Source organism: Falco cherrug, chromosome 18 (assembly GCF_023634085.1).
Source record: "Falco cherrug isolate bFalChe1 chromosome 18, bFalChe1.pri, whole genome shotgun sequence".
NCBI classification, from domain to species: Eukaryota; Metazoa; Chordata; class Aves; order Falconiformes; family Falconidae; genus Falco; species Falco cherrug.
Window position 1 is genome coordinate 5,630,628 of NC_073714.1, and position 27,792 is coordinate 5,658,419.

Sequence of the window (27,792 nt, forward strand, 5' to 3'; positions counted from 1 at the left end):
AAATTTCATCTTAGAGCAATGCCCTTTCTGATTGAAATAAATTGTGGTGGGGAGTTGGTGTGCCTGGCAGCGAACGTACTGGTTGGGGGATGACTAGTATTAGGGAGGATTTCCCTCCCAGTGCGCGTAGTTTCATTCATACGCTCACAACTATTGCAATAAAACTGTAACTGGTTTGCATATCCAAAGCACAGAAGAGCTGAGCAGTCGGAGCTGTGCTTGAAAGTGATGGAAAACCCTGATCGGAGCATGTGTTACTGCCTGTATCATATTCTAGGGCACTGGAAATTAAACACCTGAAGTTAGTGGTCTCCCTTGACCATAAAAGCCCTCTTTCCCTCAGTTTGCTGTTTGTCATCTGGACATTATGTCTTTTATCTCTTAGAGATGCTGTGAAAAATAAATTGTTTCTGAAAAACTCAAAAATAGAGTGCTGAGAGCAATAAAAAACCCAGTGAGGAGCTTAATTGTATCTTCAGGGAAGGTTTAGAGTAATACGCTGTAAATAAGGTACAGGACTTCTCGCTGAACAATAAAGGACATGACAAAGTATTGAATAGCTGCTGGTGAAGTGAGGAGAACCTGCTCGGCACATCGCGGACCCTGCGTCTGGCGAGGGTAAGGAAGAGATGAAAGAAGGATGTGATGGTGAAAGACGGAGGTGATCTGTATTCGGGCGGTGTGGCTAGGCTTCAGGACGCGCGGGGCACCAGCAGCGCTGGGATTTCCCAGCTTTCAGTCCTTTGTCTCTGACATGGACTTTCCAAGGAGGAGGCACTGTCACGGCAGCCGTCATCAGCGCAGTGGTCTTTGATGGCATCTCCTTGGGCAAGGATCTCCTGCAGGTTTTTGCTGCAGCAGTTGTGAATCCTGCCCCTTCCAAACCATTAGGCGTAAAGGGAATTCACTGGGCATCATCCCGTGAGTCGAGCAGGCACTAGCGGGAGGTGCAGCACTCCTAAGGCTTGCAACTCAACGCATGGTGCTGACGTGGGCTGCGAGGACCTGTCACAGTGCTGCTTGCCATTAGCTAACGAAGGTGCTCGAGGTGCTTTGGTGTGCACAGGAGGAGTGTAATCTGTCAAGAAATAGGAGCTGATGACGTCAGGGTGTGGGTGGCGAATGATAGACGATGGTATTTCTTGGAGAAACTGTGTTGTGAAGAGCAGAAAAAATGCCGGAAGGTCCTAGTGTTGCGTCTGTCTTAAAACAACTGTGTTGGTGTTTTCTCACAAAACGCTTTCTGCTTTACAGCTGGACGTGACAAAGTTACACTCAAAGATGATGAAGAGATTTTGACTAGCGAAGTCGCTTTACTGCCTTTCCTGATTTGATGTTGTCGTCCACGTGTAAATAAGTGGGACTGTTCTAATGGGCTGCCGGTTGTAGCAACGTACTGAACGTTGTCTTTGGTCTCTGTTTTTCAGGAGCCGTGCAGCAAGATCATCAAAGCAGTTTTAATGTTTGTGGCTTCTCAGTTACCACGGGGAGGACACAGTGCTACTCACCAGGGGAAATTACTACAGGCCGTTTCACGCTATTGTATGGACTTTCCTTACTCGAGCGTAATTGCCTCTATCTTGGTAAGAAGTGAGACGATGACAATAAGAATTTCTGCCCACTTCAGTGTCATCGCTCTGTTCTGACCAAGCCTATAAGAAGGATCTGTCTTCTGGCTGATCCCACACCGTCGGGTCCTGGTGCTCCTGACCAGTTCTGCTCGGCGATGGAATATACAAGCCCTCAGTAGCCACAGGCATGTTTCAGTCTTGACTGTTGTGGGACCTGCTCTGTTCCTGGTCGGTACCTTGACAACCGACTCCTCGGAGAAGCAGCCGGAGATGCATAAAGGCCAGCTTGCGGAATTCTCCTCCCAGCAGAGAAACCTGCTTGCTAGTTGGGAGATGCCTTCTCCCTCTGTGGGAGGGGGAGATGGCCACAACAGCACCAAACGAAGGGACAAACCGGAGCCCACAAGCAGTATTTTCTTTCAATAGGACTGGATTCAGACTTCTGACGCTGGGTCAATCCAGGTGCCTCTGAAAATCGCCTTGTCATGCTTAGAGGGTGCTGAAGGTGACAGGAGCATCACTGCCTCTGCTGGGTCGGAAACAGGTACCACGAGGGTTATGATTAGCAAGAACCCTTGGTGGCTACAGCCAGCGTTTCCTCCTCCACCAGGCGTCCAGCAGCTGGTCTGTCATCTCCTGTCCGTGTCCTGAATGGTCCCGGGCCAGCTGGACTTAGGACGAGCACCACTCCCGGCAGTAAGTGTATGGCTTTACATTTATTTATGATTTTTTGTGTGGGGTTTTTTTTTTTTTTTTTTCCTATCTGAAATTACGTCAGCATGGATACGTCTCTTGAAAGAGAGGAAAGAAGTGCTGTGTTAATGTTTAATGAATGAATGTCTCAACGTACTTTGAAGATTCAGAGCGTGATGGAGATGCTTGGTGTTATGTTTAGATCCCCATATGTCTTCAGGTCGAGAAAGTCCCGTAATGCTCTCAGTGCTGCCTGTTTAACTCCCCAAGTTTGCTTTGACTTAGCACATTTAAAGAGACGTTTAACATGGACCGTTGAGCTTGTGTCTCATCGCCTTCATGTCCAGCGCTTCCTCAGATAAAATAATAATAGCTGGTGAAAAGGGAAGGTATTGCCTGCTTGCCTGATCTTGTCCAGTTCCCGCCGTAACCAAATTACAGAATCAGAGAACTGCTGAGATTGGAAGGGACCTGTCGAGATCACCACCCCCCCTGCTTCAGCAGGGTCAGCTACAGCAGTTTGCCTGGGAACGTGTCCAGTCAATGCGTCCACGGGTGGAGATTCCACAACTGTTCTGTGCAACCTACTCCCGATATTCAACCCCCCTCACGGTAAAAAAGTGTTTTCTTATGTTCAGACCGATTTAATCATTGTGATTTGAGAGTGTGGAAGAGACGTCGGGCTCTGTGTAGAGCTGAGACCACGAATAGCTTGAAGCGTGGACTTGTAGTAACCTACGCTAGAGTGACCTCTGCCTTTGGGAACGATCGTTTGCCAGGTGGTTTGGGGTAGATTTGATCTTCCATCTCTTGTGTAGCAAGGACCTGATACGGACACTTAATTCTGTGTAGATACTCAAGCTGGAGGTAGGGCTTTGCCCACAGAAGGTTTTCAGACGCTTGCCTAGCAGCTGAAAACATCAGATGGTAACGGATCATCATTGTAGCAACGCAGGGTAACGTTGTCCTCCTGGTAAGATTGACAGTGTGAGGTGGAGGACAAAGTAAAGTTGCACTGGTTTGTAGCTGTGATAATCCACCGGTTTGGCAGAGTAAAATTTTGTTGAATAACAGGCACTTAACTGTGACTTTGTTGAGGTGTTATGACCGTGGTAGTCTTGCTCTGTTTTTCTACTGGCTTCCACGTTTTACTAAATTTAAGTATACTCATGGGTTTGGAGATGGCTGGATTGAGCAAACAAGTCCCTTGAAATGTCCCAATCATTGCTGCTCATCCAATGAATGTGACCCCTTCCTTCTGCAAGTTGAAGGCTCGCCGTTGCTGTTGGAAGGTTTGTCGATGGGGTTTCGGTTATTTTGGGGGTCATCAATCAAACCTTCAGAGAGCACAGCGATGGTATCCTGCTGGTGGCAAGAGCGCACAAACCCGCAGAGAATTAGGCGATGTGTTGGGGGTGGAAGGTGTGCTAATGCAAAAATAAATACCAAAGCCGGGGTGTAAAATCCCAGGTTGTGCACACACACGTGTGGTGTTGGTCGGTTGGGTTTTGGAAGAGTGTAAATTACAACGTTCCGTGCCTTTGTAGGTAGTTTGCCTGTCGGATCGAGAACACAAAAACATCATTTCCAAAATTTCATCTAGCTCCTACTTAGGAAGAACTTAGTATCCTAAAGCTTGCTTGCTTCTTTTAGTCCCTGAAACTGTGGTGGCTGTACTGCTAATATTTTACCCCCACTCAACGGCGGTGGAGGGGTGGGCAGGGCTGATTTCAGGATGCTTATTAAAAAGAAAATAGCATTCCAGTCTTCGGTAATGTAACACCGCATAGAGTTATCACTTTTCTGTTAACTGAAAACAACCTGGTATAAACCACGCAGAATATAGAAGCTGCAAATGGAAAATTCTTCTTGCTTCAACCCACTTACTTTTGTTGCATCAGCAAGAGGAGTATTTATACAGAAGATGCAGCTCTCACGGCGAGTGGCAGATTAGCATCTTTTCCCAGGCACATGACTCTTAATATATCTTCAGATACATTCTATTGAGTATGTGGGTGTCAAAATAAAGCAAAATAATACATCGTCCTTCCAAGCAGCTCTACTTTCAGAAAGCTTATTGGTGGTGTCAGTTGTTACATGATGAGATGCACCAACTGCATAGTACGGATCCGCTCTTCTCGGGTCTAAAAGGGAACTGATGTTCAATATTCGATGTGAGTTACAGTCATGATTGTCAGATCAAAGTAACATCCTGTCAGGTCTAATTTGCTGCTATTTTCCTGAAATTTTAAAGGGCTGAATCCTTCAACATTCCTATTCAGGCGTCGGGCTCACATCACGATGAATTCAACCTGTTCCCATTAGACATCCTGATAGATGTAGCCCCCAAATATGCATTGTTAAATGTTATGGAACATACTTAATATACACCACTAAAACTGGCAAATGGAAGTGATCGTAACTCCTAAAATCGTAACTACTGAGCTGATTCTGTTCTTTGTTTGGCTTCGTTTTTGTGTTTCTGTCAGCATAGAAGATAAATAAAAAGCCAAGCTTGAGGCTGACACTCTCAGTTACTTTTAATTAGGTTTAAATTCTGCGTGGTTGAAGTCAGTAGTTGTAAATTGTCTTCATGCTGGTGGTAGACTGTCATGAGTTTGACGATTGGAAGACGACCTTACTAAATATAGGCTAGGTTGTTGGCTGCTGTGAGTTAGTAGGTCCGTACTGAAGTAAACGGAGTTGGCATACAGACAGCGGCGGTGGTTCCTCCATCGGGAGTGTGTGCGTGCGTGCGCGTGTATCTTCTCGCCCCTTTGGTCCAAGTGAGTTGGCAACTCAGAAGCTGACGTGCCCCGTACCGCAGTAACTGAAGAGCGTGTGTGGAAGTCCCAAAAAGGCGGAAGGTGGATTAACCAAGAAATTGGGGTAGCGTTAATTTTGCCGTTCTTGCATGTATTTAATCTTTAAAATGAAATGCAAGTAAGTTAAACTTTTGGAAGTGACTTCAAAACATCACGATGTCACTACAGCGATAGAACGTCTTGATTTTCCTGGTGTCCGCTATCAAGTCCTTAGCCTGCCCATCCTTTCTGAAAAGTAACTCCTGCAGTTCCCCTTTTAACGTGGGATCTTAATGCGGGATCTCACCCGGCACTGGAGTTGCCTACCGGTTGCCTGTCTTAGGTCTCTTCTTGATCTCCAGCTGGGATTTTTTGAGACCAAGGATGTGGATCCAGTGTGGACCCGTGTGGATCCAGTTAGCCTCCGGCCGTGGTCAGTAGCTGCTAATGTGTAACAGCACCAGGGCTGGGGCTCGGTTCTCAGAACCGTGAAGCTTCACACGCTGGCCCCACTGAAACCGGTGGAAGCTCGCTGCTTGCTCGCCTCCCCTCGCGTGCAAGTCCTGAAGGGTCCGCGGCTGGTTGAGGCATTTGTGGTTACAGCGGTGATGGCACTTGGCGATGTCCCAACCTCCTGAGGCTTGCGAGGACCTTGTGGTAGAATCCACGGCCGGAGTTGCGCGCGTGGTGTCTGCCTCCCTACGTGGTTAGGCAACTTAAATAGATTTATTTATTACCACTGGATTAAACAAAGTTAACTGGCTTCTCACTAAACTGTGTAAGTAGCACCTTCAGGTCACGACAGCGAGAAGCAGCAGGGGACAATGACGGTGTGAGCTGCTCCGGGATTATTTTCAAGACGATCTCTAGAAACGACCTTGATGTAGGCACCAAAGCGCCGTCGTATTGCTTCTGAGGTGGCCTGGATTAATGCGGGCATGTGTTTGTCTGCTCTACGTTCCCCCCAGTTTATCTCTTTGCAAGTTGCAGAACTGCAGAACAAATGTTCCAAGTGGAACGCTGAGATCTGGGAAGAATAACAACGTAAGCAGGGGGCACTCGCTGATGCCAGTAAATTCTTCCTAGCTGTAACTTGCTCATAAGAATAAGTAATCAAGGGGAAGAAAGACGAATTTTTAAGCAGTTGAGGTAACATTTCTTTGCGCAACATATCTTATACAGCACTTGTAGGCAAATCTAGTGATAAAATGTTGTTCGAGAAAGAAGGAGTTGACACAAATTGAATGGACGTGGCGAGATCCCAGACCCGCAGCCAATGTTTTTGTTGTTGAAACGGGGGGGGGGGGCGTTCAGGTGGGTCTCCACATCATTTCCCAGGGTTAGTAAAGGTCTCGGTGGCTGACAGGCCAGCCTCCAGCGCTCGGCTGAGGGACCTGGGCTTGGGTAGAGGCCAAGAATCCAGTTCTAGAAAATAGCCCGGAGGGTCGCACTGCCCGCCCCGGCGCGGGAGTATGGCAAAAAAAACCTGTGAGGAAGCGGAGGGGACATAGGAGCAGGAAGATGGTGGCGGATGCGGGCAGCAATGTGAGGTTACAGCACGTGGGGCTCACCCAGGTGTGGGGCTCGATGCCGCTCGAGAGTGGAATCGCCATGGAGCGGCTGGTGTGGTTGTAGGAGACTAATTGCCGTCACATTTCGGTTAAACTCGCATCGGGAGGAGCCGTTCATTCTTTTTACCTCCTGCTCAGAAGATGCTGTGGAAAGGTGGGACACGCAGTAGCGCGCTGAGGGACCAGATCCTCACCGAGGGACACATTTATTGATAAAGCCTTTTTAATGTGGTGGTTTATGTGCTGTAACATCCGAGGCAGATCAAATAGGTGCCGGTGCTTAGGAAGGGCTGTGCTGCCCACGGAGGTGAAAGGGAGCACCACTGTACCCCAGGTTTGGGGGTTCCCAGCAAGCAGGTGGCTCGGCCGTGGCTTTGGCAGAGTTGCGGGTTAGCAAAACCGGTGCCGAGTCCCAGCCCCGGCGTGTGGAGCGAGGACATTCCTCCCCGCTCCTGCTCAGACAGCGATTACTGGAGCAGAGCAGGAAAAGGCGAAGAGGAACCGCGTGCCAAACCTAGGCGTAAATTTGTCAGCAATTTCCTTTCTTATTTAACCGCCTAAATAATCAAATGTGAACATTGGAAAAGCGGAGCTATTTCCCTTGGGAACCTAGACCTGCCTTGCGTGTTTAAAATATTTATATATTTGAGCTGTCAATTTTTCTGACTCTATCAAGGCTGGAGCGACTGTAGGATCTGCAGATGAAAGATGCTGCTTGAAAAGGGAAAGAAAAGCAGTGTGTTAGGCCCATTTAATTTAAACGTGCTGTATTAAATCTAAAGCGCTGTCGCTGCTGTGTCCGTGCGGTTCGGCTCCTTATTAGTATTACTAAGAAAGAAAAGACATTTAAAAGCAGGCATGGTTTCAGATGAAGGTAATTTAAGTTCGCGCCGCGGTTTTAGAATGCCAAGGCGCTTTTGTACAGATCTCATTGTGCTCGTCGGGTGAGCAAAGAGGCTGGATGTGACGGCAGTGCTTTGAAAGGATGGCTCAGCTAGCACGATTCCCGTTATCCCCCGGGAATTCGGGGGGAAGGGGGGACAGGGTGGTGCAGGAGGGGAAGAGCAATGAGGGCAGCGCGGAGGGTTTGCCCGGAGAGCGCGGGAAGTAGGTCGGCTGCAGCCCTGCTCCGGTGAGCGGCCGGCGTTGTGGTCAGGGGTGTACAGACATGGCAAAACAGCTTTGAAAAGCTCATCAGGGGAGAGAATCTTTTATTTGTTGGTGCAGAACTGGCGGATAACAGGGTAGAGTCGCAATTGTGTGAAGGATTTTGAAGTCACCTCCTTTTGGTCCAAAACAGCATCATGTATTAACCCTGATGACAGAGGGTCCTGCTTAGAGGATGCTGGCCTTTATTAAAGGCTAGGATTAAAAAAAAAAATAAAATAAATTAATAATAATAAAAAAGAGATTGCCTCCAGCTTTGTTTCTTTGGGAGGTTTTTTCTTTGTTTTTATGTTTGTGTGGAACCTTTCATTATAGGGTACTGGCCTGTGCTTGGAGTTTCTATGTGACAGTTTAATAAAAGCAACAAGGGCTCATTTAGTGATTTAATAAAATCTCAGAGCCTTGGTATTGTGAAGGTGACAACACAACATAATCCATGGAGCTACTTGCGGTTGGGAGAGCATTTCTGCTCCCATTCCACCAGCCTTTCCATGATTTTACAGTGGCTCCTTTGCTTAAAGTTTTCCTTAGGAAGAAAGGGGCCCTGAACACATGAATGTAATTGAATCTTTTAGATCTTTATAGATTCAGTTACCGAGGGGAAAACAAGTAGATGTGTGTAATACAGTGCTCCCACCCAGGAATCTTTGCTATCCTTGCAGACGGGTTTTCTGCCAGTTTTGTTTCCTTTTATCACTGAAGATTTTTTTTTCTGAAGGAGCTAACGATAAGTTGCACGACAGCTGAGTAAGAGTCTTGCTGATATTTAGCTGGGTCTTGCTGTAGAAGCAACATCGCAGGGAAGGAAAAAAAACCAACCCAAAAACAAAAACAAAAAAAAAAAAGTATTTGCAGGAGTGTTTTTATTTGGATTCTAAAATGGGTGCTCAACAGGCAGCAGCATTTGTTCTCCCAGTATTTGCAGTCCCTGTAGGAAACCTCGGGGAGCTCAGCGGCTCCGTCGCTGCTCGGCTGTAGGCTGCGTCATGCCGAGGGATGGAGGCTCTGCAGAAGATGAATGTCAGCAGTGAAGCTTCCAGAGGCCAGTATCAGCCACGCCGCCGTTCCCCAGGTGTTGTGATGTCCTTGCGTGAAAATATACCCCGCGTCAGATAATGCTCTTTCAATAATTACCTGTAACGGAGGTGGTTTAAGTTAATGAATACCTAGTTCGGGGTTAGTTTGCAGAAGGGTTTGGGTTTCTTTCTCTGCCAGCCTCTCAGTGCTGTCCGTAAAGCACATCTACGGAGCGCTTAATGACAAGAAAATTATTCGATGGAACTATCCTGTGTAATGAGATATTTCAGCAATTTATTCCATACAATATGTTAGCACCAAAAATTGGAACTTTGGGCAGGCTGGTGGGCAGGTGTGAAAACCTGTCGAGTCTCCCTGTAGACAAAAAAATCGATTTAGCATGGAAGATTTTCCTTAAGGATATGTTTGTACGACTGCGTGAAGTGAAAGCAAAGTGATGTGCATTCACAAAAGGTCATTTTAGCAGAAGTTACTCTACAAGATAAATTAAGATTTCCTCTTACCCAGCTTGACATGAGCTACAAACTGGAGCTGGGGGTCTGTCTGGTCAGTTATTTTCATTCAGAGAAGAAAGTGGTTTGGGGATCAGGTACCCTTTGTATTCAGTCCTTATTTGTTCCGTATACCTGAACTCCTGTTTTCCTCCGTACTGGAGGAAGCAAGCGGCAGATGGTGGTTTCTTCGTGCCCTTCTCCAGGTCTTTCTTCAGCCAGCGATTTGCCTGAACCCAGCCTCTCCTGCCCTCCCCAGGGGGCATCTCCTCAAGTGATCCTGCCAGGGCTTTTCTCGGACGATATTTTTTCTTCCTGGTAGCCTAAAAAATTAATTTCATTGCTCACGTACACCTGATATTCTCTTTGGGATGGCGTTCCTTGGTGTTCTAACTGCCTCAGCCAGAAGATGGGGCTTGGTCTCATCTTGTCTGAGTGAAAGAGAGCCCTGACAGCTTTCTGGGCAGTGGGGGATTTTCTGCGCTCCAGCCCCATAAAGATGAATCCCGGTTGGATCGCACAGGGAGGATGTGGCAAGCACTGTACACCTCTGCCGTGCTCCTCGTGCCCCAGTCGTAATGCTTAACTCAGGGGTTTATATATAGATAAATAGATAGAATTTTTTTAATTTGTCTTTTCAATTTCCATCATTTTTCCCCCTCTCAGGTCATTATTAGATGAGACCAAGCCCCATCTTCTGGTTTAGGCAGATAGAACACCAAGGAACGCCATCCCAAAGAGAATATCAGGTGTACGTGAGCAATGGAATTATCTGCCTGACCTGGTCAGCTGTAAAAGGCAGAGACTTAATTTTTAGTTTCGATTCTGTGCTGTATTCCCATGAATCCAGCAGCTGGAGAATAAAGGCAGCGTGTCCCGCAGGACCTGGGGGAGCGGACGGCGCTGGTGGCAGCTGCCTTTGTTCGATGCCTTTCAGCGCACGCAGCGGGAGGACGAGGTAAAAAGCAAACACAGGCCATTGCCAGGAATTAATAGTTACACTGCACTGTCTTGAAAGATGTCTGGCCACTGTCCTTGAGAGCTGCTGTTAAAGAAACGCCTGTTGCTAGCTTGTTAATCCGACCCGGCGCAGAGCGAGAGCGAGCGTGCCTATTGCGTAGAAGAGGCGGACTGCGAGGCACCGCTGAAGGCGTGCGGTTTTGAAGGACGTGACACTTCAGGTTCCTTTATGGTTATTAGACAAAAGAGGGCATAATTAGACTTCAGGGAGGCTCCTGTCGTAAAGAAATCAAAGGGGAGTTTCTTTATACGGCAGGTTAGCGACAGTGTCTCCTATAGCTATAAACCTACTCAAGTGTTTCCAAGAGCTGGTTGGCACACGAGCTTTGTGCATCCACAGCTAGAGGTCTGTCGCTCGAACGGTGCATCCCTTCGCTGGTATTATTCCACCGTCACTTGTGGGGTTTTGTCTATTACCGCCGCAGCCATGTTTTGAAATAAGTCCTCCCCTCCCACGGATCCCTTGGTTTGCTGCGTGCGTTTGGAGTTTGCTCACGCTGCGTATCAATGGGATTTCGGATGAAACCAGAGAAGTCCTGGGATTTTTGTAAGCCAATCCCATCATCTGTCTTTTGTGAGCTTGGAAAGTTGTCAGTCAGCACAGAAAAAAATATTGGCAAGCCCGGCTGTTCCCTCGCTGCTGAACGGGTTTCTGGAAGGATGGCTGAAGTCGTGCAGTGAATCCTTAAACTTAAACAGTGAGTCCATAAAGAAAGATGTGGAGGAGAATGTTGCAGTCCGGGGCGGGGGAGTCCTCCTAGATTTATCTGGGATCCAGCTTCATTTGGAGGGCTGGTGGTTATGGGACCACCCAGCTACAAAGGACAGAGCGGTGATGGATGTCCAAACTCACTTCCTAGGAATCTGGGCAACGTTTTCACCGGGTTCATGCCCTCAGCACTCCTTTAAGACAGTGCAGAGAAGGATGTGGCTACCATCCTACGATCTTTAGCAGTTAAATAACCTGAACAAACCAAGTATAGTGAGGAAGAATTAATTTTAAGGTCAACTCTTAGGCACGAGGTCTCTTGGTGAGGGGAAGGCAGGTGTTGCTGTCAGAGGCTGGGCCGCAAACGCTTCTGGGTCTCAGCAGCTGAAGGTTTTGAGCTTCTTTTGTCAACCCCAGTAGGGTTGCTGTGTCTGGGATGTGAAAAACAGACTGGTACCAGCATCTGTAGGGACCACTAGTGAGCAGTTCTGTTAGGAGGTAGCACGTCCGAACGGCGAGATGGCTGGTACGTTGGTAATGCTACGTGGGATCACCACCAACCTGCAGCAAGAGGAAGACAAATGGTGCTTTGTCAGGTGTTATGTTAATAAACGTTCTTCAAGAGAGGTCTGGCATGTATCCTTCTTAACAGGGAGCCCAGGACCTCGCAAAAACATGTTTGAGAGCTTGAGGCGTAGCTGAGAACCTGCAGGAGCTTTATGGCGTGAAGTCATTCTGCTCCTCCGTAGACCCGCTTTCAAAGGGTTTAATGCATTGAGAAACTGCACAGTTTGTAAAATAGCCCCTTGGACTAATTGAAGTTCACTTGCCACAAATTCTGGCCGTGGACAGCTCTTACAGGCAGATGTAATGCAGAGCCTTGCTTCTAACCTGCCATAATGGCCACAGCGCTAATGATTTCATGGGTCCACTGATTTGAAGAAGAGTGCTTGATCACTTCTACAATATGAGCAAAATGTAGGTAGAAGAGGGGTGGTCTTATTTTTCTTTTCTTTTCTTTTTTTCTTTTTTTTTTTGTTTGCTGCTTGTTGGGATTATTTTTTCTTTGACAAGGAATTTTTGGACAGTTAAGCAGGCAATCAATACCTACCAGAAAAATAAAATACCACGGAGCGTGACTTGCAGCTGAGTGAACCCATCTGGCACCATGGTGGGGTTCAGGAGTCACATAGATGCGAGGAAGACGCGGCCGTTCATTTACAGACAAATCCCTGTTGCTGGATGCTGAGGGAAGCGAGCGGGACCACCGAGACCCTCACACACCGAGGGGTGAGTACGGCGGTGGGGATTTCTGAGCTCATCTTTTACTTCTTCGGTGTGTCGGGGGTTGTAGAAGCTGGCTCGGAGTACACGAACACTTCTTTTGGGATCGTTTCTGCTGGTTTTGAGATGTTTCATGCAACCCAGAATCTGGGCCAGCGCATTCCAGCAACTTCAGCGTTGTCACTTAGAGCAGCGTTTCGAGCCTTCCCTGGAGTCAAACCCTCGTGCTACGTGAGGCGCTGCCAGCTCTTGTCACTATATTTGTCTTTTTCAAAGTCCCCTCTGCTAAGATGAGGAGCCATATGCAAAGATCCCTGGGTTTAGGTATGCTGTGCTCTTTCCTGCAGCACCTGGACCTGAGCGGGGGGGGGGGGAAAGCGTGAAAAGCCTAAATGGTAGAAGGTGGGATTACAAAAAAAACCCAACCAAACAAAAAAAAAAAACCACAAAAAAACCCAAAAAAAACCCAAACCAACCAATCAACCAAAAAAGAAAGAAGAAAAATAAAACAGCCACCCCAACCAATCAACCAAAAAAGAAAGAAGAAAAATAAAACAGCCACCCCAACCAATCAACCAAAAAAGAAAGAAAAAACAAAAGAAAAAAGCCACTCCAACCAATCAACCAAAAAAGAAAAAAAAAGCCACCCCAACCAATCAACCAAAAAAGAAAGAAAAAAAAACAAAACAAAAAAGCCACCCTATCAATCAAAAAAGAAAGAAAAAAAAAAACAAAACAAAAAAGCCACCCTAACCTATCAACCAAAAAAGAAAGAAAAAAAATAAAACAGCCACCCCAACCAATCAACCAAAAAAAGAAAGAGAAAAAAAAAAACCAAAACAAAACAGCCACCCCAACCAATCAACCAAAAAGGAAAGAGGAAAAAAAAAAAAAACCAAAACAAAAAAGCCACCCCAACCAGTCAACCAAAAAAGAAAGAGAAAAAAAAAAAAACCAAAACAAAAAAGCCACCCCAACCAGTCAACCAAAAAAGAAAGAGAAAAAAAAAAAACAAAACAAGCAAAAAAGCCACCCCAACCAGTCAACCAAAAAAGAAAGAGGAAAAAAAAAAAAAAAAACCAAGCAAAAAAGCCACCCCAACCAGTCAACCAAAAAAGAAAGAGGAAAAAAAAAAAAAAAACCAAGCAAAAAAGCCACCCCAACCAGTCAACCAAAAAAGAAAGAGGAAAAAAAAAAAAAAAAAACCAAGCAAAAAAGCCACCCCAACCAGTCAACCAAAAAAGAAAGAGGAAAAAAAAAAAAAAAAACCAAGCAAAAAAGCCACCCCAACCAGTCAACCAAAAAAGAAAGAGGAAAAAAAAAAAAAAAAACCCAAGCAAAAAAGCCACCCCAACCAGTCAACCAAAAAAGAAAGAGGAAAAAAAAAAAAAAAAACCAAGCAAAAAAGCCACCCCAACCAGTCAACCAAAAAAGAAAGAGGAAAAAAAAAAAAAAAAACCAAGCAAAAAAGCCACCCCAACCAGTCAACCAAAAAAGAAAGAGGAAAAAAAAAAAAAAAACCAAGCAAAAAAGCCACCCCAACCAGTCAACCAAAAAAGAAAGAGGAAAAAAAAAAAAAAAAACCAAGCAAAAAAGCCACCCCAACCAGTCAACCAAAAAAGAAAGAGGAAAAAAAAAAAAAAAAACCAAGCAAAAAAGCCACCCCAACCAGTCAACCAAAAAAGAAAGAGGAAAAAAAAAAAAAAAAACCAAGCAAAAAAGCCACCCCAACCAGTCAACCAAAAAAGAAAGAGGAAAAAAACCCAAACAACCAAAAACTAAGGAAAGAAAAAAAAAAAAAACCACAAAACAAACCCAGCAAAGAAGCTCCAGATAACTTTTGATGTCGGCTTGTGTTTTTACTTTATCCCTTGTTCAAGCGTTTTGGAGAGCTGGGGCTGGTTAATAGCAGCGGTGGCCGATCTTTCCTGGAAGGCCGTGCAAATATGCAGGATGCAGAAACGGGGGAGCTGGCCTGTCGTGGTGGGAGCCAGGGCTCTCCCTCCCCTCCCCCCGCAGCAACGTTCAAATGTTTCAGGTTGTGGAGATCCGTATGGGTCACAGATTCTTTCCTTCCAAGTGCCGTGGGCTCCTGTCCGATGGGACCGTAACCTGCTGCCTCCGTGGCGTGTGCCTGGCGACCTCGCCGCGATGACGTCTGCCCTGCGCCTCTTGTCTCAATATTTCTCTTCTTCCCGGTCTGATTATATAGCAGGCATTTGGGGAGCGTTCCGCGGGTGGAGGCGTTACGGCTTGGGCGGCCGCCGTGCATTTTTGGCGTTAAAAACTTTGACTCGCATCCTAAAGACGAGGATAGAGTTTAGGTGATATATGTTAGATTAGGTAACGTATGTAACTACGCTAATGTCAAAGAGAACCCTTGGAAGGGACCACGTCCACCAGGGCACTGCATCAAACACGTGTTCAAAGGCATTTTACAGATTTTTTTTTTCTCCAGTTCCCACAGCAGATGATTGTCGCTGCTTTTCCTTCTGCCCAGGTATACCCTGGGCGAAACCCTAGCTGCTGCGAACTGGTGCAGCTCCAGTAGATGGGGTGGAGCGGCTGATCTCTTTGCCTTGAATATTTTGAAGGACAGAGCAGTGAGATTAATTGAAAAAATAAGAGGAGGAGAGAATGAGAGGAAGGAAAGGGCTTTTCTCGCGATCTTTCACGCAGAGGCAGTTGCAGCAGTGACAATTCAGGCCACTTGGACCATCCTCTAAACTGCCTCCAGCCCGCATCCAGGCTGGTGTGGTTTACGTTGATATTTTCCAGTGTGTTATCCTTTGCTTTTTGTTTAAAACCTTCATCTCATTGTGCAGAGCGTGGAATTTATCTCTGTGCAGCCAGGCCACCTTGAACCCTAGTCTAAATCCTTCAGTGCTACCTTGACCGATTATGCAGTATTGAAGTGATACCAACAAAGACGGTCAGCGTGAAGTAGTGTCCATGTTAACAAAAAAAAAAAAAAAAAAAAAAAAAAAAAGAGAGAGAGAGAAAAAACAACCAAACACCAAAAAAAACCCAAACCAAAAGTGTCTTTGCAACATGCTCCGGTGTTCGTGGCATTGATTCCAGCAGCAATTAGTTCTACTCAGTGCCCATCTGAGATGCCTCCAAATGAGCGGGGTGTCTTCAACAACATGTTGGTGCAAAAATGGGGCTGATATAAGGTGTCTCGTGATCAGAATTGCTAGCTCTGTCCATCTTGTTGACCTCAGCTGGATGTTTGTATTTGGTGCCTGGCAAATGTTTTGGCACCATCAGCTCGAAATGTTTTGGTGATTCTCATTTGGAAATTCCTACTGTTGACTCCGTCCCTGAAAACGGTCTGTTGTAACAGGAACCAAAAAAATCCTCCTCTCGTGCTATTCCTGATTTTAATATTATAACAGCTTTGTTCCAGTAGGATATTTGGCGTGGAAAAATTATTAATGCTTCGATTCCAGAGCTGCGAGATTTCTGAGAAATTTGAATTCCAGCCTTGTGTCCTTTCTCACTTACCAGGGCTCACAGAGATGATTGATGAATTGCAAACACTGAGTAGTGTATGTTCTCTGGGACTCATTAAAACTTTGGACCAAGGTCCTGTTTTTATTTACCTCGCCTCCAAAATCAACAGTGCTTCCGATAAAAAAACCTTTACGACAGGATTGCCAGCAACGCTGAGCATTCTGTCATCCCGGATGAACAGAAATTGCAATTGTTTTGTTATTTTCCATCTAACAAAAAATGAGGTCCGTGTCGTAAATGGGGGCTCGTGCTCGATACACCTTTTCTTTTGCTGCCTGCCCTCGCTGGTGCCGTGCCTGTCGCGTGCTAACGTTGCCCAGACGTACTGCGGCGTTGCAATCGGTCCGCATTTTTCAAAGCCTTGTCAGACTTTTAGCTCATCAGTATTCATGCAGGTGTAATCGCACCTGCGAAATTTGAATTGCCGCCTTGATAAGCCTGTGACAGAAATGGACTGTGACTGCATCTGGTACAAAATTGATAAGCCCTTGCGGGGAAGGATTGAGTAAAAAGGAGAGACATCTGCTAATACACGCTTGTTTTGAACCGGGCAGATATAAAACGTGTCTCCTTGACACCCCCAGTCCTGAGGCGTCGTTGGGAGACGGTTTACATCAAGAAACGGAGCCTCTGGGGGGGTCTAGTGCTGGGCTAAATGATTGAGCCACCGCTGATGAGGTTTGGCCTCTGCCAAGAGGTTGTTTGGAATTACTGAGGGGCTTCGGGTTTGCTGTTTAAACAAACTAAGAGTCTCAGCATCCTGAAACCTCACATATATACCAAGTACAGGATTTTTTTTTTCTTACGGAGCCTTTCTGTTATTTCTGATGCATACTGCTAAGTCTTAGGGTTATAACTGCATCAGTTTAAAAAAACAAAAACAAGAAAAAAAGAAAAAAAAAAGAGAAAACCCAAACAAAAAAAAAAATTAAAAACCAAACCCTTCTGACCTAAACAAGTTAAGGGCATAAAATATACATAGTTCAGACCTAAACTATTACCTATTCGCAATATATTATGCAACATATAAAAAAGGAAATTTTTTTTTTTCCTTGTGGTGAATGTTTAAAAACCTGAAGGTTAGTGCCAATTATAAAAAGGGATTTTAATTTTTAATTAATGCCGGTGTCTTCCAGCTCATGACGATGGGTGCAAATAGTGTTTTCCTCTGGCATCTCAGATACAGCCAAGTGTGCACAAAGAACCCCCAGGTATATGTCTTACTGCTAATTACGCACTTAGTGTTTAATGAAAGGGTCCGGTCTCCTGTCAGAGGGTTTAATGAAATGTTAATTTTTGCAACTAATCAACTTGAAACGAACAAATCGGTGAACTTTGCATTCACCCCGGACTCTTTTGGAAGATTTCCAGGTCTTCGCAGTGCCATTCATCTCCCTTGCAGACTACAGCAAAGCAGCAGCTCAGCAGCACACACATAAATCCGTTCCATCCCGAACAGTGTGTAACCAATTAACTACCCTAAAGTTTGATTTTAGCCTTAGAAATGCGTTTTATCATTGCAGGTTTGCATCTAACTAGCCCTGCAAAGGTTACTCCGTACTCCTGAATTCTCTCCTGCGAAGTAAAGATGATGAAATGCTCTGTCAAATATAATAACTGACCTACCTAAATCCTGCCTCTTTCAAGTCGCGCCGTGTCTCTCTCAACACTGTGCAACGCTTGGAGTTGTTCTGGGCTCCCAAATCTTCCAAGATTATCGAAAATATCGCTGCGAAGGCTGTGTGTTACAGCGAGCTCCAGGCTGTAGAAAAACCCCCGTACGATGCGGTGAACAGAAAACGTGTGCTTAGAGGTCGCGTGGCTGCCTTGGGGTATTTGGGGCTGGTTCAGACCCGTCGCTTGCGACTTGACGCTTGCTTTCAGCGTCCTTCGAAACGGCTGACGTCGAGCCGGTGGTGTTTGGGGAGGGAAGGGTGGAGGAAGGAAAGGCATTGTTGGGTTCCTTTGGTTTCTTTCCTCCACAACGTTGGATCTTACGTTTCTTCCGATGGCTGGAGTAGCTGAGGTATGTTTTCTTGACTAAACGTTTTGTAAGATGATCTTAATGGAGGGGTTCCTGCATGTTTATTTGTCGGACTTGAAGCATCAGCCTGTTGACTTTTAATCTTTCACAAGCTGTGCGGTTCAGGCTTTCCTAAAGGTCTCATGCTCAGCTGCTGGGGGCTGCAGACACCACGTGCAACTCTGTCTTGGCATCTCCACAGCCCCCCTCTTGGATGTGCAAGAGGAAGCAGGCTTCCGTGAGAACACTGGTTTTACACCACGAAAATGCAAAGTAATCTAATATTGGGTTAATAGTCCTTTCTCAGCAGAGCTGCTTATTGCTTTTGCACCGTATCCAAGAAGTTCCCTGCCCCGAGGAACCTGTAGACCGACAGAGTCACCCACGAGCCAGGCTGAGCATCATATGTTCTAGCACGTGTGTCACGTGAAATAACTGTTGAGGATGGGAGCAAGCCACACGTGTGCTGGCAGTACAGCTACACCAAACGCCTGTAAGTGTTAATGATGCCTGGGTTCCTTATCTCTGGCATCACCAAACAGCAGTCTCTTGCCATTGGTGTTATTGGCCAGCTGTTCTCTCCGCCACCGACGTGTTCCTTTTAACATGTTTCTCATTGATTATACCGACCGCCTTTTAAAATCCAAAGGGCTAAATGGGATTTTCACTGGGCAGACCTGGCTTGCTCTCTCTTGACTGAAATGTCAGCTAATCTCTGATGAAGGACTGAGATGAGGTCAGCTTCTCGCCCGTGCAGAACGTCGGGGACGCGCAGGTTGGTTGGATTTTCAAAGCTTATCTTTCTGCGTAGCGTGCTTCTGGCGCAGCGAGTTGCAAACTCTTTGCAATGTTTCGCTCTGTACCTTTCTGCAGGCAGAAACTCACCTGTTCTTGGAGTTTGGGTTTGGTTTGTTGGTTTTTTTTTTGTTTTTTTTTTGGGGGGGTGGGGGGGGGTCCTGGTTTGAGGGAATGCTGAGATTTGCATCCTTCTGGCGGCTGAGGGAGGCTTGAAAATACAGTCCCTCGTATCCTAAGAGCTGCGAGTGATTGCACTTAGGGACTTCTTCGTAGTGGAAGTCTTCAATGATGACGTTTCCCTGGGGCTTTGAAAATTTGTCCATGTGGTCTCAAGGAGGCGGCTTCTTTTGAAGTACTTTGAAGCTCGTAGGTGCGAGCTGAGTTTGACCGAGTCTTACATTTGAAGTGTGGTAGAATTTAAGGCTTTACTCAAATCTGTGGCGTATTCTCTTCACCCCTTCCCCACACATCAAGTTTTTGAATCAAATATTTTTATTTGTTTTGAAAGCAGTTATTACTTTTAATATCTTTTTTTTTTTCCCCTTCCCCTTGGACCTTTAATGAGTCATTACACTGAAACAGAATGCCCCAAAGTACAGGTGAGATTTATTGAATCCAATTGTGTGTTATCTCTGCCAACCGAGCAGGCAGAGGCAAAATAAACCCAGGAAGGTGACAACTGGAGATATTGAGTAGTTGAAGTAGGTGGAATTTAAGGCAAGGAGTAAGAAGAGGGACTGAAAACTCGGGGTTTGAAATGGCAGAGTCTGGAAAGGAAAATTGAAGCCCTAGAGATAATGATGGATTGACCTGACATCATTTAACAAGGAGTACCCAAAACTGTAAGAAGTTGAGAAATTGAATTGATGACCTGGAAAATAAGCCCGGATTAAGTAATATCGTGACGACGGTGAGATTGCTGTGAGCCTGAAGCTGAGTGAAGCTGAGGTGATGCTTGTTTTTTTCCACCTGTCCTTTGTTTTGGCTCGTGCATGATGAAAGAGGCTCAAGGTTGGATAATTCTGAACTCTCTGATGTGCCAAGCTGCCTTTTATCTCTGTAGGAGGGCAGGGGGTGATAAAGGAACATCACCAGGAGTGTCGCGGGTGGCATGTGTGATTGAAAACAAAAAATGGCTTTGTTTGGGGGTTTTGTTTCCTAATTAGCATGTAAATGCAAGTCTATTGTCTACAAGGAAAAGATGATGGTGCTATAGAAACCAGGCCTGTCCTTCAGTGTTAGGAAATCATATTTATTCAGGCAAAGCTGAAAAATATACGCCAGACATCTGCTCCACAACGTATTTCCTGGCTGTGTGTCGGGTGGCTGGTGTCTTAGCTGGCAGCGGACCTGGCCCCATCCTCAGCTGCGGTACCAGTGCGTGTTTGGAAGGAGGGAGCGGGAGGCAAGCATGGTTCGGACACACCTTTGTGCTTCCCAGAGCTCAGGGCTGTGGAATTTCGTGATGAACTCGGGGTGGCGTTGGCCTCAGAAGCCAAGGGATGCGCCTGCCATCCTTCGTAATCGGTTTCCCGGCGTGTCCTTGGTTTGCTCCTCGCTTCGCTTTTGATGCGGAACGGTACGGAGAGGCAAGCCTGGGCATTAGCTGCAGCGGTAACAGCCAGTGCAAAAAGAAGAAATTATTGGGGCGTGTTTTTCTGTCCTTTTAGAGGCTGAGTGTTACAGGGAGATCTCGGTGTCAATGAAAACCAGCCTCATTATCCGTTATCCTCCTCATCCCTTTCATACTGTGTCCCCATCTGATTTTCCCTGGGTTCAGATGGCTGGCCAGACAAGAATTTGCCCTCTCGGTGTGAGCTTTGGGCTTGTTTTCTTTCTTCCCTCTCTCTGCCTGCCTCAGTTATTTCATGTTAAAGTTTGGGGTACAGCGGAGTGTTCGCAGGGGAAAACTGAGCCTTGGCCCTCTTCGGTTCTTCATTATCTCTTCTGCATCTCGCCGTGATGCACTGGATGTCGTTCGCGTGTTGCAAAGTCTGTTTTGGGTAATGCTCCTGTGACCACAAAAACTAGACCAGTCATTCTGCCCTAGAAACCAATTTAAGATTTAATTAATACTTGAGGGCCACGCTGCTTCAGTGAAATTAACAGTAAGGTCTGTTAATTTCAGTAGGTAAGTGTCCTACATTTTGCTACTGATTAAAACACCAATTCGATATTTTAAAAAAAAAAAAAAGGAATTTTTAAAAAAAAAAAAAGAGAGAATAAAAAAAAAAATTAAAAAGGAACCCAGAGTTAAAGTGATGACTAAACAGCCTTCCATATTCCTTGGGTCTCTTTTATAGTTAGCATTAAATGCAAATTGGCGGAGCCTCAGAAATAGAAATAGGTGATGAGAAATCGGATGTATTTTCTTCCCTTGTCACCTAAAAATACCTTTGTGTGGGGAGGGTTTTCTCTGGAATGATTAAATATGTTCGTGGAGGTAATAATAGTTAAGGAAGGTGCTGGAATGAAACGGGTGTTGGTGTGGCTTCTGCGTGAAAGTGGTTATTTATTACCACTTTCTTCCTTTTAAGTTTTTTTGGGTTTTATTTTTTTTTTAAGAACTCATATAAAAACTGTTTAAACCAGTTTAAAAATGGGATGCTTTCCCCTGACACGCTGCTTTTGTTCAGAAGTTCTTTGTTCCTGCTGGATAGGTTTCACAGTGCCTGGTTTGCTTCTGTGAAAAATTTTTTTAGGATTTTTTGGAGCTGGAGCTCTCACCCCCTCGGGAGAGGGCGGATGGCGTGGGGTGTGCCAGAAGGGCTGCGCTCATCGCAGGCTGACCCACCGTGTGTCTTAAAAAGGTTTTGATTTCAAACTTATGCTAGTAATAGATTTTCCACAGCCAAGTCCTCAGAAATTCCCACTACGGCCTCGTTTTCAGATTGCTCGGTTTTGATTGGGTTGAGTTTCATTTTTATTTGGTTGTGGGTTTTTTGGTTTTTTTTTAATATTATGTTTTGAATTTGGCCGTTCTAATGCCTAGCAGGGAATTGACTTCTTTAGTGATGCATTACTCAAAACGTACAAGACATGCTGTTTGTGCTTGTCCCGATTCTCCCATTCCGTTGGGTTGAAGCATCGGGAGAAGCAGCGCCGCCGCCGTTCCCCTTCGGCGCTCGCGGCCACATCCACACAGCGCTTCCTCATTGCCCATAAATCAGGATGTGAACTTCCTATAAAGATTACTTTAAAAACAATCTGAAATATGACATATTTATGGGATCATGACCGTATTACTCTGATATGAGGAGGAGTTAGTTTCCTTCATTTTTTTTCTTGGTAAATGAAGAGTGGGTTCTCCTTTCGGTGCAGTATGCTTTGTGATGTATGGAATAAAGCAGGCCAGTAATTGAGTTAAGATGATTTATAGGAGCCATACATATAACTATTTTTCCTCGTTGTCTTGCAGTGTGGTGCCAGCAAGGCTGTAAACAAATCGTTGACCTTTCTGTGAGTGTGCAGCCGCTGACCTGAGGGCTCTTCTGGCTGAGTGACCCTGTGTTTGCTGGCAGCACGGAGGATGCTTTGAGAGGAGGACAAGTGCTTTTGGGCTCGTACTGTCCCGGCGGGGATGGGGGGCTCTTTACATTTTGTTTGCCCCCTTGCAGCCCTCCTCGCTGCCAATGAGACCCGCCTGTTCTTTCCAAGTGAATTGCTGGAGTTTTAATAAGGGCAAGTCAACTTCCAATTCAGAGGGAAAAGGTTTATTGCCTAAAAGAGGCGGTTACCCTCTCATTAATAATACTTTTCATTTCATACATGGCCTTGAGGCGCTTTACGAGGCGATAGGAATATCGTAATTGCCAGGTTACATAAAGCGGCTCATCTGCGGTGACCCAGCAGATCAAATCGCGGAACAACCCCAGGGCGCTGCCTCCAAACCAGGACCATCGTCGTTCCGGCACGTTGTCCCACCGTTGGCCATCCGCATCCAGCAGCGCAGCCAGCCAGGGACCTTGGCATGGAAAACCAGCGTGAAAACCTGCTGCAGAGGAAGGAAAAGGTGGGTAGTCCTGACCATAGCGAAGCAGCGAGGACTCGTAATCTTTTAATTTAATTTATTTTTTTTAATGCTTATCCTGCTGCTAAGAAAAGGCAGGGAGAGAACCACAGGGAACTGAGAATCTTCTGACAACTGCCGCGTCCGTTGGTTTTGTGGACTCCGTGCAGTCTATCCGTATAGCGTCCGCTGCAAAGGCGCCATCGCATGTGAGTCTGTAGCAGCACCGCGGCTGTTTGGAAGGAATAAAACTTATTCTGTGATGGGCACAAGCAACCGCTGCTTGTAGGAGAGCTTACGGAGAGAGACCAAGCAGTTCTAGAAACGAAGAGCAAACACTTGGCTGCGTGTTGGCTGCGCCGAGAAAGTTGTGAGACCCTCTCCTGCTCGATGGGTAGCCTGCGATAAATTGTTCCCCTCCGTGATCCAAGCCCTTCTCCTCCTTGCTTGACCTTTTGTGTATTATCCTTGCCGCCAACGCTGTGCGTGGTGCCCTGACATCAGCGCACGTGTCACTCGCCCCATCCATGTGCAAGGTCCAGGTTATGCCGGGCGTATCTTTAAGTGGGATTAATTAGTGAAACCCTGTTGGCCAAGAAAGCCATTTAGCCCACCATCTTAAATGGAATAGCACTGCCTACCCCCTGTGAGGGTTTGACCCACCGAGTCTGCAGTACTGGTCGTAGGTGTTTACATCTCTTCTCCAGGCCAAAGCCAGTCTTACACGTGGGTTTCCAATGCTGGGGGAGTCGCAGAGATCACCAGCTCGTTTCAAAATCTCATTGTAGCTTGGCACGTGATTACTTGCAAATAATTTAATACCTATACATTTCTTCCCTAATTAAAGCATGTACCCCGAGTTACCTGCTTTCACCAATTATGTCTCTCTTCTGTGCAGAGCCATTCGCAAAACTCTTCCTCCTAGTCCCCTTCGTCCTGCAGGGTAACTGCAGTCCTGCGTTTGTTTCCAACCCACCGCATCAGGAACTTAATTATAAAACCTATATTCTCTTCCTAATAGACACTGACCACTCCAAGCTTATGGGATAAATTATTTTGCCCCACGTTCCTTCTTGTCAGTAATCCCTGTTTAGGGGTCGGGGGGAGGGATGTGGGGGGCAAAGGGACTTGTGAACCCCCACATCCTACTCCTCTGAGCCAGGCAGGAGGCTCGGGAATGCTTGTGCGGGGTTTGGCTGCCCAGGAGCTGTCTCTCCGGACCGAAAGGGATGCGGGAAGCTCGTAGGAACCAGCCCAGTACTTCTGCCCAGGGTTAACTTCTGAGCGAGCCGCCGATTTTATCGGACAGGATTGACGGCGAGCGAGATCGCGTGAGCCTTTTTCTGTTAATAGATCAGTCTTAACAAATTGACTATTAAAGATGCTGATGGAGGATCCTGTTGGCAAGAAGGGCTGGGCAGCCTGGGCGTTAAGGTAGGAAAAAGAAGGGAAGGCAGAATGCGTTTGGACTGCTGGGTCGTGTCACCGTGTCGGGATGCGCTGTTCCTCCACCGCCTTTGCTGTGTGACCCTGTGCAACGCAATATGTATTTAATTTTTTTTTAAGAATGTGGGACTTAAATATGTACAATCGTGAAGTGTCTGAGAGTATGTTCTGCGGTGCTTCTGATGATCGTTCTTCAAACATCCCCTAGATCTGCAAAACGAACGTGCGCAGATTTTCAAAGGCGCGCGTGGATTCTCCGCCGTTTTGAAAATCATGCCTTGTGCGCCGTAATGATTCCTCAAGCAGCAGTGAAAGCTAAATGTGTGAAAATCTGTCCTTAAAACTGCAAGCGGACTTTTTACTTAACTTTTAATTACAGCGTTTCCTGGTGGTGGTGGTGGTTGTTGTCGTGTTTATTCCTAGGAGCCTCGTTTTGTTGTTTACCTTGCATCAAGAAGCATGCATTAGGAGGAGCAATAAGGGCAAATGTGATGCTGAAATCAGAAAGGGCAAGGTACTGAAGAAGTTTCTGCATTGAAATCAGTGGAAGTAAATGTAGTCCTGTCAAGGTAATTAGTATGATGAGTAAAAGTGACCTTTATAGCAGGGAACATAATTGCATTGTCATGGCCCATTATTTGACCTTCTATAAACCATCCTTCAGTACTGCTAATGAGTACTTCTGCGTGTGTGTGTTGACAGCCAGGACATTGCTGGGAAATAAGTGGCACCTAGAAACCAAGCAAAATATTAAGTACACAGTATGCTTATTATTTGTAAAAGATCCCTATTAATATAGTTCCTCCACGCTGTAGTAATTGGTGAGATCTCTACAGGACTTGTTCCCCCTGTCTCACTTGTGGAGCCTAGGGTTTCTTCTTTGCATCATCCTAAAGCCAGTTATTTTAGTACCTGCTATTTAAAAAAAAAAAAAAAAAAAAAGCCCTTAGCCTACATGTTTTTCAAATTAACGGGAATTCAGTGAGAGTGAGACTTGGCTACACACTGCTGCCTGAAGGATTGGCATTGTGATCTTTTCTTTTTTTTTCTAGCTTGCAAGTTAATGGTTTTGTTCACGGACTTTGAGTAATGTTGTAATTTACTTCAGGACATGAATTTTGATGCCATCTTTCTCACATTCAGAAGCTTCTCTGAGGTTTGGTTTGTGTGGTTTTTTTTTTTTCTTCCACTGTGTCTTATTCAGAATACTCCTTTATTCAGACCAGAAGGAATCATTTTGATAATCAGCTTCTGCATCCCATGAAACGGGGACTAGAAAACCTTTCCTCCCAAACATCTGCCTTACATATACTTAATGTCTCTGACAGCTCTCAAATGTATTTTAGAAAGAAATAAAGCCTTGATTTAGGACTCCAGGTGACAGAGAATTTGCCATTTTCCTAACTATGCTATGTGAATAGTTGAATGCTTTCAGAAACCGTGTATCTTTTGGCTAAATTTATGTAGCGTGGTCTTCCAGGTGTTGGCTTTTGTGTTACAAAACTGGGGGGTCTCTGCTGTCGTAGTAGGTCTCTTATCAGGGTTTCTACCACCTCAGAAGCAGCAGCTATTTAAGTGCCTCCTCAATTGTAAGAACTTTTCTTTCAAGCATTGGAGGAGGCTGCCCAGGGAGCTGATGGAGTCGCCATCCCTGCAGGTGGTCAAAAAAATGCGTCGATGTGGCATTTGGGGACATGGGTTAGCGGTGGCCTTGGCAGCGCTGGGTCAACGGTGGGACTTGATCTGAAAGGTCCTTTCCAACCTCAACGATTCTATAAGTCTATGATTCTTGTTCTCCAACTTGCATGTATTTTGATATGAAACGAGCTCTATCCATCCGTCTGGAAAACATCTCTTCTTTTTTTTTTTTTTTTTTTCAGCAGCAGTTTTTAATATTTATACAAGTGCATAAAATATTTATAATTTTCGTAATGTATTTGGAGGCTGGTTTGCTGCATCCCTTCAAACACAGCTGTGTTCAACTTTTCCGTATGCATCACGGGTTTAGTACTTTTGCTGACTCTGGTGGCCTTTTCCTGAATCGAGTCCGTTGGCCACTAACTTTTTCCAGCTGGTGCCAAAAGATGAATACACAACCCCCAGGTCTGAAGAAAGCTAAGCAGATGTATTCCTTTCAATAAGTCCTTACAAATGGTGATCGAGTCACCAATTAGACTCTCCTTGGACAAAGAGGTTGAACTTCCCAGCTGCCCTTCGGAAAACGGTTCCCTGAAGCTCGGCGCTTTCCACGGGCACAGCTGGTGGTGCCGGCACTGATGTCCGAAACCATTCCCAACTCTGAGTTTTGGTGTCGAAAATCTGGAATTAGAAACAGCCCCTTCCATCTCCCATTTTAGGCACAACCACGTCAGGTGGCTTATGTGTCGTTACGAACTAAGCAGCGAAACGATACTGTCAGCGTAAGCACTTGTCAAATGTTGCAGTTATCCTGTAAAGCATTAAAATTTAATGGCTGTTAGATCTGTCTTGCCAGTGCAGTTATGGCTGTTGTACGTACCAGCCTTCTGTTCTAAAAACCTGCTGAACCTAATTACTGTCAGCAGTCGTCTTCTGTCTTGTCTGTGTTATCACAAGCACCGCTGTGGTCACTCAAAGGGCAAGAGAAGAGGAAATCGGAGGAGTAATTAGAATATGTTGAACAGAGGTTGCAGAAAATCCTCCCCATCTGTTACGAGGTTGTCTTGGTTTTGTTCTGACAGTTTTCATGACTCACTCATCTGGTTCACTTCATGTGTTTCAAAATCGGTCGGCGACCAAGATCTGCGGAGCCTTTGTGGGTACAGCTGAAGGCACCACTCGCCCTCGTTACAGAGGCTGACAAGACAAAAAAAATTGAGGCTACAGAGGCTGACAAGACAAAAAAATTGCATGTAAGATGCAGGACAGAAATTCAAGAGATGTGACTTTGGTCCCTGACTCTGCGGCAGGTCCGTATTACTGCATCCCTTTGTGCTTTATATGCCCCCTGGAAGATCCAGGGCAATGGTCCTCTCGCCAGCCGCTTGCCTGGGGTCACTCATAGCCTGCCATCAGTTTAGGTCTTTTCACCTATAAAAAAATACGAACGTCTTGATACTGGTTTTAATTATCCAGCTCTTGATGACTGTAGATGATATTTGGAGACATGGCTAGCGGGAAGTGGACAGGATAAATGTGTCGCTCCTGCTTGGATTTCATTTCCAACCATTACCTGGGCTCATGCCGCTCTTCATTGAGCACGCCTATTTTATTTTCCAGCACGCTCGTAGAGCAACCGTTCCTCCTCTGCCACTGTTCTAATAAACATTTTAAGCATTTTAATTATGGATTTTCCTCCGTTTCCTCTTTTTCCTTCCCCTCGAGCAGTGAGAGTGCATTTGATTTCACAACGTCGAGTTTTCCAGTATATTATAAGGCTTTAGAGAACGTTGCGTTTTTCCTAGCAACCACCACTGGGAAGAATTTTTTTGTGCTCGGTGCTTCAGCATTTGCAGAACTTAAGCCATGGTGTATATCACGTAGGGGATACAAAAAAATGCAAGTTCCCAGAGTCTTTAGGTGTGTTTTATAGCTGCTAAAATGGAGGAGTTGGCAGAGATTGTCTACACAAATGTGGAATATGCCAGATCTGTTGCTTTCTGGGTGCACTGAG

At 45.7% G+C, this 27,792-nt stretch overlaps 1 long non-coding RNA gene across 1 annotated transcript in view; it reads left to right on the forward strand.

The window, feature by feature from the left end:
- The window catches only part of LOC114015998 (uncharacterized), a 227,758-nt gene that overhangs the window by 91,887 nt on the left and 108,079 nt on the right, over window positions 1-27,792 (forward strand). Inside the window, exon 3 of the long non-coding RNA XR_008729814.1 lies at window positions 1,428-2,267. This is a non-coding gene — a long non-coding RNA (uncharacterized LOC114015998). The remainder of the gene's footprint in view (window positions 1-1,427; window positions 2,268-27,792) is intronic.